Below are 11,444 nucleotides of genomic sequence, written 5' to 3'. Positions count from 1 at the left end.
AATCAACTGTCAAAATTATGTTCAATTGTAGTCTGGGGTGGTCTAGCAGTCAGGGCTGTGCAAATAGAGACCAAACATGTCGCTGTGGGTTCGATTCTGGCCCATTCCCTTCTGGCAAATAACAAACATTAAAACAGGTTAATATGCCCCACCAACATTAAACAACTATACAGAGTGCCCTTAAAGTGTTGAAATAAGTAAATAAAATCAATGATGAGAGAATAGTCAAATTAACTGATAACTGACATGGTGGTGTAGCAGGAAGAACTGAATGCCATGAACCAAGAGGTTGTGAGTTCAAATCCCAGGTGTGTACATGTTTGATAATAATTACTGTATAAACGAACATGCACAATATAATCAGGTATGTCCAATACAGTGCCTTCACAATACAGTGCCTTTGGCTTTTTCCACATTTGTTGTGTTGCAAAGTGGGATTTAATTGTCATTTTCTGTCAATGAACTACATAAAATACTATAATGTCAAAGTGGAAAAACAATATAACACTATATCTTGATTTAATACATCTTGGAATCACCTTTGTCAGTGATTACAGCTGTAAGTCTTTTGGGGGTAAATCTCTAAGAGCTTTCCACACCTGGATTGTGCAACATTTGCCCATTATTCTTTTCAAAATTCTTCAAGCTCTGTCAAGTTGGTTGTTGATCATTGCTAGACAACCATTTTCAGTTCTTGCCATGCATTTTCAGGCAAGTAAAAACTGTAACTCGGCCACTCAGGAACATTCACTGTCTTTTTGGTAAGCAACTCCAGTGTAGATTTGGCCTTGAGTTTTAGGTTACTGTCCTGCTGAAAGGTAAATTCATCTCCCAGTGTCTGGTGGAAAGCAGACTGAACCAGGTTATCCTGTAGGATTTTGCCTGTGCTTAGCTCCATTACATTTAACTTTTTTTTTATCCTGAAAAACTCCCCAGTCCTTAACGATTCAAATCATACCCATAACACGATGCAGCCACCACTATGCTTGAAAGTATGGAGAGTGGTACTCAGTAATGTGTTGTATTGGATTTGCCCCAAATTGCCTTGCCATCCTTTTTGCAGTATTATGTTAGTTGCTTGTTGCAAACAGGATGCATGTTTAGGAATATTTGCATTCTGTACAGGCTTCCTTCTTTTCAATTAGGTTAGTATTGTGGAGTAACTACAATGTTGTTGACCCATCCTCAGTTTTTTCCTATCAGTCATTAAACTCTGTGTCTGTTTTAAAGTCACCATTGGCCTCATGGTGAAATCCCTGAGTGATTTCCTTCCTCTCTGGCAACTGTGTTAGGAAGGACGCCTGTATCTTTGTAGTGACTGGGTGTATTGATACACCATCCAAAGTTTAATTAATAACTTCTCCATGATTAAAGGCATATTCAATATCTGCTTTTTGTATTCATCTAGCAATAAGCCCTTTGAGAGGCATTGGAAAACCTCCCTGGTCTTTGTGTTTGAAATTCACTGCTCGACCGAGAGACCTTACAATAATCTGTATGTGTGGGGTACAGAAATGAGGTAGCCATTAAAAATCATGTTAAATACATAGAGTTCATGCAATTTATTATATTTTACTCCTGAACTGATTTAGGCTTCCCATAACAAAGGGGTTGAATACTTATTGATTCAAGGCATTTCAGCTTTACATTTTTTATTAATTTGTAAACATTTCGAAAAACATAATTCCACTTTAACATTATGGGGTATTGTGTGTAGACCAGTGACAAAACATCTCAATATAATACATTTTAAATTCAGGCTGTAACACAACAAGATTTGAAAAATTCAAGGTATGTGAATACTTTCTGAAGGCATTGTATGCAAGCTAACCTTGCCAACAGACAAAAAGAGCTTTGAATGGATCAGTGGTTCACCAATCAGGGCCTTGATGGGCTTGGGACCATCAGGCGACGTCCTGACAACAGATACACAGAAATGTTCTTGCAACGTTCCCATGAAACATGTCTTGAACATTAATACCTTATATTCTGAGAACATGGCAACCATGTTCTGTGTATGTTTGGTGGGACGTTGATAGAATATTCTCCTACCCCACAGAAAACTGGACACATGAATGTTCTTGCAACGTTCCCATGAAACACGTCTAGAACATTCACATCCTAAGTTCTGAGAACATGTTAACAACGTTCCAAGTTCTATTTGACATTAAGGGAATGGTCTCTTGGAAACATTACGTTTGTTGTTAGCTGGGTCAATCCCTGATTGACTTGATTTTAGATACACCTTTCAAATATGGACAGTCCAGGGATATTTTATCCCGATCTTGATGAGAAATGACTGTACCAGATGCTTTTATTTTAAAGACAGTTGTATTTAATGGATAACATAAATAGAAAACAACTAAAATAATAATTGGCTAAACCAACATTAGTTTTTATTCATACAAAGTGTCTGGTAAATTGCCACAGTAAATTTGCCGTGGTAAACAAGGAAATATGTTATTTATATTGTACTGAATTCTTGTCAAATAGATAAATCGCCCTTAGTCTTCAAAAAGGACTACATTGTTCCAATGATAATACCAATCAGAGGGGAAAATATCTTGAAAGACTTTGGTTTCGTTGAGCTGCGACACTTTTCTTTGATGTGTAAATGATCAGACTATTCATTTTACTTCTTGAAAACATTGAAATAAATGCAATAAACTTGTGGGCCTAATGTAGGCTATAGACTATCTAAATGAATTGACACATTTTCGATCCAATGGTGGAACTCCAAGGACAAACTTACAAGTCCTCTGACGGTTTTAATTTCCACCACAAAATCTCTGACCTGAATCTCAGCACATAGTTTATTTTCAATTTCTTTGTTTGTTTTCTCTTTCAATGGTAGAATCAGACAACATAGCATTAATTGTTGCTTGCTAGGTCTACACGTTCGATTAATTCATTTAGCCAACTGTACCTTGTACTATTTATAATCCAGTTTTATGTTCGACGTGCGCTCACAATCTAATTGTTATATTCGAATTATTTATTCTTTCTTTAAAGGAATTTTTTCAGGAGTGTGGCAGTCCCACTCCATTTGTAATTGTGTAGCTTTTATTGAAGAGATGAACAGGGTCTGAAAAGGGGACGATATTAGAAGGCATATCCGCGGAAAGTAGGGGTGATGACGGTACTGCAGCTTCCCCTGATAAAAAATATATAAAACAAATCAATATTAAAAAATTTTTTACAAATAAAATAGCAAAATCACCAAATTAGTGAACTAGGCCTTTATTATTACTCCTGTATGAGCTGAGGAAAATACTCACCAGCAGAGAGGAGAAAAAAATCTCCCTAATGGAAAATAAATATACCCCCGACAAAGATGTACATTTATTATAATTCACATAAGAATTCACACCGGATGCACGGTTACCTGCACATAGTCTACATAGGCTACTTGAACCACTGCATGACCAAAAGTATGTGGACACCTGCTCGTCGAACATCTCATTCCAAAATCATGGCCATTAATATAGAGTTGGTCCTCCCTTTGCTGCTATAACAGCCTCCACTCTTCCGGGAAGGAATTCCACTAGATGTTTGAGCATTGCTGCGGGGACTTGCTTCCATTCAGCCCCAAGAGCATTAGTGAGGTTGGGCACTGATGTTGGGCGATTAGACCTGACTCACAGTCGGCGTTCCAATTCATCCCAAAAGTGTTCGATCGGGTTGAGGTCAGGTCTCTGTGCAGGCCAGTCAAGTTCTTCCAAACCGATCTCTACAAACAATTTCTGTATGGACCTCGCTTTGTGCACGGGGGCACTGTCATGCTGAAACAGGAAAGGGCCTTCCCCAAACTTTTGCCACAAAGTTGGAAGCACGGAATCGTCTAGAATGTCATTGTATGCTGTAGCGTTAAGATTCCTTTCACTGGAACTAAGGGGCCTAGCCCGAACCATGACAAACAGCCCCAGACCATTATTCCTCCTCCACCAAACTTTACAGTTGGCACTATACATTCGGTCAGGTAGCGTTCTCCTGGCATCTGCCAAACCCAGATTCGTCCGTCGGACTGCCAGATGGTGAAGCGTGACTCATCACTCCAGAGAATGTGTTTCCACTGCTCCTGAGTCAAATAGTGACGAGCTTTACACCACTCCAGCCTATGCTTGGCATTGCGTATGGTAATCTTAGGCTTGTATGCGACTGCTCGGCCATGGAAACCCATTTCATGACGCTCCCGACAAACAGTTATTGAGCTGACGTGGCTTCCAGAGGCAGTTTGGAACTTGGTAGTGAGTGTTGCAACCGAGGACAGAAGCGATATTTTTTACACGCTATGCGCTTCAGCACTCAGTGGTCCCATTCTGTGAGCTTGTGTGGCCTACCACTTTGTGGCTGAACCGTTGTTGCTCCTTAACATTTCCACTTCACAATAACAGTTGACCGGGGCAGCTCTAACAGGAGGCCATTCTACTGACAGTGTTTGAATATGGAGATTGCATGGCTGTGTGCTCGATTTCATACACCTGTCATCAACGGGTGTGGCTAAAATAACCAAATCCACTAAGTCCACATACTTTTTTATTTATAGTGTACAATGTAGGTACGGTACTACATTGTATACAAACACAGCTTCCAGCTGCCCCCTGGTGGCAATTCTAAATATTTCTTAAACTATTCAAATCATCCTGTTTAAGGATTATTTTCCTCCTAGGATGAAATGGGTCAAATTAAGATCAGACATCTGTATGCTTTGACTTTTATTTGCTTTGCTGAAACTAAATGACAAAAACAGAGTCATATTATACAAACCACATTCAAAAACATGAGCTCAGACAGTTGACTGTCAGTGGGGAGTTGAACGAAGAGGTTATCCTTGACAAACTTGACATTCAGTGTTTTGTTGTTTGTTTTGTTGTTGATTGATCTGATGCAGGAAGCAGGTCCTGTGTTGTGAACCAGGAGAGTGTCGACAGGGCAGGTATGGGGCCCAGGTCACATCCCGCTCTCTATCATACCCATCCTGCCCAGCATGGGCTGAGGCTGGGCGCACATTACTCCCTGCTGGAACACAAATGCCAGTCTCAGTGCCCCCCTGCAGAGATAGAGGGAGACAGGGGGTGGAGGGGAGGGAGGTTGAGGAGTGGGACAGTAGTGGTCCTGTGTTTTTTTTGTGTGGTTGTCAGAAAAGAAAGGAGAAAGAGAGAGGGAGATGAGATTTATTGGATTTGTTGCTAATTGTGTTATTATAATTCAGTGGAGAACTCAGGCTAGAACTAGGAATTAGAACCCTGTTGCTACCTGAAGCTCCAGGCTTAGTTCTGATCATCGGAATAGAATCCTATTCTATTTCTATGGTTCTGATTTGATTTCTATGGTTTTGATTCTGACTCACGTTCTATCAGAGCTGACATCACAGCATTACAATGTCAATAATCCCCTGGTTGTGACATCATTAAAAAGTGTCTTGAAAAACATCGCAGGATACTGGAATCCCCATATGCCAAATGACAGCTCTCAAAATGTTCATTAAAATGAATACGGCAAAGCACTTTTTACACCAGTATGTGTTGACCACAGCATTTGACGTTGCCAATTTTGAGTTAACACTGTAGATCCTACTATTAATTGTATTTGCACAGTATCAGATGGAATGGAAACCGAATGAATCACTAAAATGCAGCAATAATTCAATAATTAATTCAACTGACTCCTTTGTAGAGTGGCTTAGAGGTACCACCTAGTGGTCACTGATAGTTTAAGGCACTTCTGAGAGAGTCTAATCATATTCATTTGTTAGGTGCTTATACTTGTCCTATTGTGTACTTGTGAATAGGAAAGGTATCTTTTTGCATATTCCAACTCCCCCTGAAACACCCGCAGAGAGTGCAGTCACAGTATAAGGATATTACAGATCAACATGCTTCCCTGGTAGATATGTGTTCAGTTGATATTTCTGCTGTACTGTGAGGTGAGGTTGACTCTGGCCCAAACTATACTGGTTAAGATGGGGACTGGTGTGTGGCCTTTACAATCCCTCACTTTGCAAAGCCATGTCTGTCCGTGTGGCTAGGGATGTATTTGTGTGCCACAGTTAGTTGTGCGTCTCTGTAGGCCCCATTTGGTTAGACCTTGTCTTGTACAGTGACAAGAGTTAGCATGCTGGGACTTATATTATACAATACTTGTTTTTTGGTGTTTGGTTATAATGTTTCGTTGATTACGATTCGTCGCCGTCCACTAAAGCTATGTCGAAAACTATATATCTCCATCAGCGCAATATGCATTTAACTTGTGTTACTTAACATTTTCCTTTTCAGCAACATATTTCCCCCCAAACCGAGAATGCTAAATGTTTTGTACCATGGGATTTAGTTAGTGTTTAGAACAACATATGTGAATAGATAAATTCATGTAAATGGTATCTCAATGAAGATGTATAATGCAACTGATAGGATTTGAATGTCCATCCATTGTAATATGAACATCAACTGAAGAGCTTGTTACAGTAATATGCTAGAATTTGGAGGTTTACTTTTTCTATGAGGTTGTCCTCTTATTTTGATGTGTCATGATTGCAAACGATACATATAGTAATCAGTTATTGTTCCTGTCAAATAGATTATGCATTTGTCAATGTCCGGTTCTGTTATTATCCAATGTACAGTATTTCAACCAAGGACAGCCAACTAATTTGAATAACTTTAGTTTGACATATTGGATATTCATCATTTTGATTGTATTTTAGCAGTTATTACATGTTTATAGGCTACAGAAGGTGGGAGAAAACTCCAAACGTATTTGTAGAGATTGTGCAGTGAGTGTTAACTGTCGGGTGATTTTAAATGAGGAGAGAGCCCTTAGTAATGCAAAATGCAAAATGAATGCTTATAAAAGGAATCTTTTTTCCCCACATATTATGTCTATGAATTGACGGTTTGGTTCTTGTGTTGAGATTCACACTGTCAGCCAATGTCTTGAAACCCATTCCAGTGGTTTTTGGCTTCACCTACGATAAAGCCGTGATTCAATCCGATCGCGGGTTATAGGCATTGCGGTTTTAAAAGGCAATGTTCCTGTGTTCACAAAGATCCCATTCACAGTAAACGCTGCATACGTCGACTCAATGGAGAATTGCCTTTAAGGTCTGCGATGCCCATCACCCTCGATTGACTTGAATCCCAGCCTAACTCAGCATTATGTGAACGCATCAGGTTACATTAAAGCACTTCAAACAAAGTCCCAGAGTGTGTGGGTTTATTTGTGTTCAGTATTTCTAAAGACCTGTACTTTCAGTTTACAGGACCGTTCATGGTGTCTTCCTTAGCTTCTACATACTCTTGATCTAGGGATCTTGGTGCCATCTTGTGGTAGTGAAAATGCACTGGCAAAGTATCAACTTTCCACAATAAAGTAGAATGTGCACATACATAACACATTTGTTTTAACATACAGAACACATTTTGAAAATGCCTGAACATCAGGTCCTGAAGATCCATCAAGGTCGATGATGTAGAAGGAGGGGATGGTGGGTCTATGTGAAGAAGTAGAGCTTGTGAATAGATAGTGGCCAAAGCTGTCATCAAGGCAAAGGGTGGCTACTTTGAAGAATCTAAAATATAATTTGATTTGTTTAACACTTTTTTGGTTACTACATGATTCCATATGTGTTGTTTCATAGTTTTGATGTCTTCACTATTATTCTACAATGTAGAAAATAGTAAAAATAAAGAAAAACCCTGGAATGAGGTGTGTCCAAACTTTTGACTGGTACTGTATACACCTATACCCGGTAAGGCTTGTCATGTATGACGCTTTGTAAGCTGTGTGACCAACATTTTGTGTATTGTCTGTGAGTGTATTGTGCAGGTGCGCAACTTTCACTGGGGGGTCATGGTGGTTTTACACAATACCCTGGTATTGTGTATGTATTGTTGTGTGTTTCACTCACAGGTCTCTTGATGTCAGCCTGAGCTCTCTCCAGGGCTTTACGTAGGCGCTCCTCTTGCTGCATCTTCTGCACACGGCCCTTCTCCTGCCTTAGCCTGCAAATACAAACACATGGAGAGCCGTACCAGCCATAGTCCTATAGCTAACTCCACTCTGACGACTTAATTAGAAAAACTATAGTACTGTATGCCAACCACTGTCGATTATACAGTTACAGCATAGTGGGCCAATTACTGTAGTACACACATGCAAATGTACCCTGATATTTTAGCTAAACAATAATATATGCCATTTAACAGACGCTTTCATCCAAAGTGAGTTACAGTCATGCGTGCATACATTTTACGTATGGGTGGCCCCGGGAATCTAAACTACTGTTTTGGCATTGCAAACACCATGCTCTATCATCTAAGCTACAGAGGACCACTGACTGAATGTACTGTTGACCCACCTGAGTTTCTTCTCCTTCTTCTTGACCCTCTTGGCCATGAGCTAGCGGCCCCTGGGAACCAGCTCCACGTTCTCCAGCGGGCCTCGATGTCGGTCATCATCTGCAGCGTGGTCAGGTTGGCCTCACTCTTCCCGTTACAGCTCCTGTATCCCTCCACCACCTTCCTGCCCAGGGCCTCCAATATCCCATCCTGCACATAGGGTTAATGGGTGTCCGTCAGTACAAGAGCCATGTGAGGCTGAGTGAGTTCAATTTTCACTGCCTCACACTCCCACTGTACCTCATTGTCCTAGATTAGGACTGTATGATGACTTTGTCCCTGTAGTGTTCACTTTGTGTAGTGTATGTGTGTGTACATACTGTATGAATGCAAGCAGTTGTGTGTGCTGTCTGTCTGTGAACAGTTCACGTTTCCCAGCCCTGTCCTTCTCTCTCTGGATAGCATGGGTAATGATGTCAATCTGTTGGGTCAGCTGCTCGGTCTCCTGCTCCCTGGATACAAACACAGTAAGTTTCAAATTTGACAGATTTTAAGTGCTTTGCATTCATGCATTCTTCACAGTATGTTCTCTCAGGTGTTCTTGGAAGATTAAGAATGGGAGAATGCAGAACACAACAACATATTTTTCTACACAGGTCATTTGAATACAGGTAGTTCAATCATTATTGGCACTATGTCGCCGTCTGATGCAGCCTCTTCTCCTCCTTGGTGGCCATCTTGGACAGCTTCTGAATCACCTCCCTCTTCACGGCCAGGGAGTACTGGGGAATACACCATGAGTAGAGGTCAGTGACCACAGGAAGGAAAGAGAGGAGAGACTTGGCGTTGAAAACAGAAACCGACAGAAACCAACAGGTCAAAATAAGAATGGAGACCGAGAGTGTTAATTGTTGTGTTGTATAGCAATGGGAAGATACAACGAGGAAAGGTAACATTAAAGAGATAGCTGCAATTGCACTGAGGAACTGCAAGTGTTCTTCTTGCTGTGTTATTCTAATAAATGTAATCAGTTAAAGAGCTCTGTCTCTCCCTTGAGGCAAACAGACTCCTGAGCAAAGGAAGTATTTCTCGGTTTGTAGGGTCTGGAGAATGAGTAATCTCAGGAAATGGAAGTGAATGCGGCTCTGGGACTTACGAGGGTGAAATGTGACGCCAGGGGACCTATTAGACACGCAGCTCGAGACCTGGGGATTGATGTCTTTTAAGTAAGCTACTGCCTCAAGGTGTTTTCATATTCATTTACCTATTTACTTTCTTTGAAACGGTTAGGACTGGAGAACAACAAGCATATCCTGATGTAATTATGCCCTTTTTAAAAAAGATTTTTATGAGGCTGTGGAAAGAAATAAGGGGAACATCTGGCGAAAATGTGCGTTTTTACAGAGACTCAAACAAACCGGGTTTTGTCAGAGCTTGGGTAATAGTTCAGACAAGCTTAGCTCAGGGAAACTTTGGGCAAATATAAATGGAGCCTTCAAGCAAAAAGGAGACGCACACGAAGCTGAACCAAGCCATGTGCTGCGTTACCAATAACAACAATCGCACCTTTCTGTTTTTCCACTTACCTCATCCTCAAACTGCTTTGCTTATAAAACAGCTTTTGTTGTTTTTATTAACTCTAAAGCTTAGAAGCTTTGTGGATTGAAGGGTTAGAAAATATGTATTCCGGGGCCTCCCGAGTGGCGCAGTGGTCTAAGGCACTACAGACCTGGTGTCACTATAGACCTGGGTTCGATCCCAGGCTTTGTTTGAGCCAGCCACGACTGGGAGACCCATGAGACAGTGCACAATTGACCCAGCATTGTCTGTGTTAGGGGAGGGTTTGGCTGGCAGGGATGTCCTTGTGTCACAACTTCCACCGAAGGTGGTTCCTCTCCCTGTTTGGGTGGCGGCGGTCGTCGTCGCCGGTCTATTAGCTGCCACAGATCCTTTTTTCCTTTTCGTTTGGTCATGTCTGTTTTGATTGTTCACCTGTGTCTTATTTAGGTTGTTTTAGTTTGGGTATTTATTCTCGCCCTACCCACTCTGTTTCGTGCGGGTTTGTTGGCGTTTCTCTGTCTGTTATTTTGGGTGACGTTAGTTTGTTCATTTTATTTCATTCAGGTGTTTTCACTAGTATTTTGTCCTAGTGGATTTAAGGACTTGTTTTGTTCGGTACCTGTATGTTTTTGGATGAACTTTATTAAATACGCTTTTCTACGTATTTACTCCTCTCCTGCGCCTGACTTCCACACCCACCACTCGTAGAGAGAACTGACACCTTGTCCCATCGTGCTCTAGCAACTCCTTGTGGTGGGCCGGGCATATGCACACTGACCTCAACACATTGGTGCGGCTGGCTTCCAGGTTAAGAGAGCAGTGTGTTAAGAAGCAGTGTGGCTTGTCAGGGTCGTGTTTCGGAGGACGCATGGCTCTTGACCTTCACCTCTCCCGAGTCAGTACGGGAGTTGCAGCGATGGGACAAGTCTGTAACTACCAATTGGATATCATGAAAAAGGGGTTAAGAAAATATATATTCCAGTGGTGAAAACAATAATGCTATGTTAACTTCTGTTAGTGCAACGCAAATAGTCTGGGTAGCCATTTAATTAGCTGTTCAGGAGTCTTATAGCTTGGGGGTAGAAGTTATTTAGGAGCCTCTTGGACCTAGACTTGGCACCCCGGTACCGCTTGCCGTGCGGTAGCAGAGAGAACAGTCTATGACTAGGGTGGTTGGAGTCTTTGACCATTTTTAGGGCCTTCCTCTGACACCATCTGGTATAGAGGTCCTGGATGGCAGGAAGCTTGGCCTCGGTGATGTACTGGGCCGTACGCACTACCCTCTATATTGCCTTGCTGTCGGAGTCCAAGTAGTTGACATACCAGGCAGTGATGCAACCCATCAGGATGCTCTCGATGATGCAGCTGTAAAACCTTTTGAGGATCTGAGGACCCATGACAAATCTTTTCAGTCCCCTGAGGGGGAATAGGTTTTGTCGTGCCCTCTTCACGATTGTCTTGGTGTGTTTGGACCAGCAACGGAACAACTTGATTAGTGTAGTGCTAGCTAGCTACATAGCTGTCTTTGTATCTAAGATAATTGTGTAG

This window comes from Salmo salar, chromosome ssa13, assembly GCF_905237065.1.
Source record: "Salmo salar chromosome ssa13, Ssal_v3.1, whole genome shotgun sequence".
Lineage (NCBI taxonomy): Eukaryota > Metazoa > Chordata > Actinopteri > Salmoniformes > Salmonidae > Salmo > Salmo salar.
Note: the sequence above shows the minus strand (reverse complement) of the source record.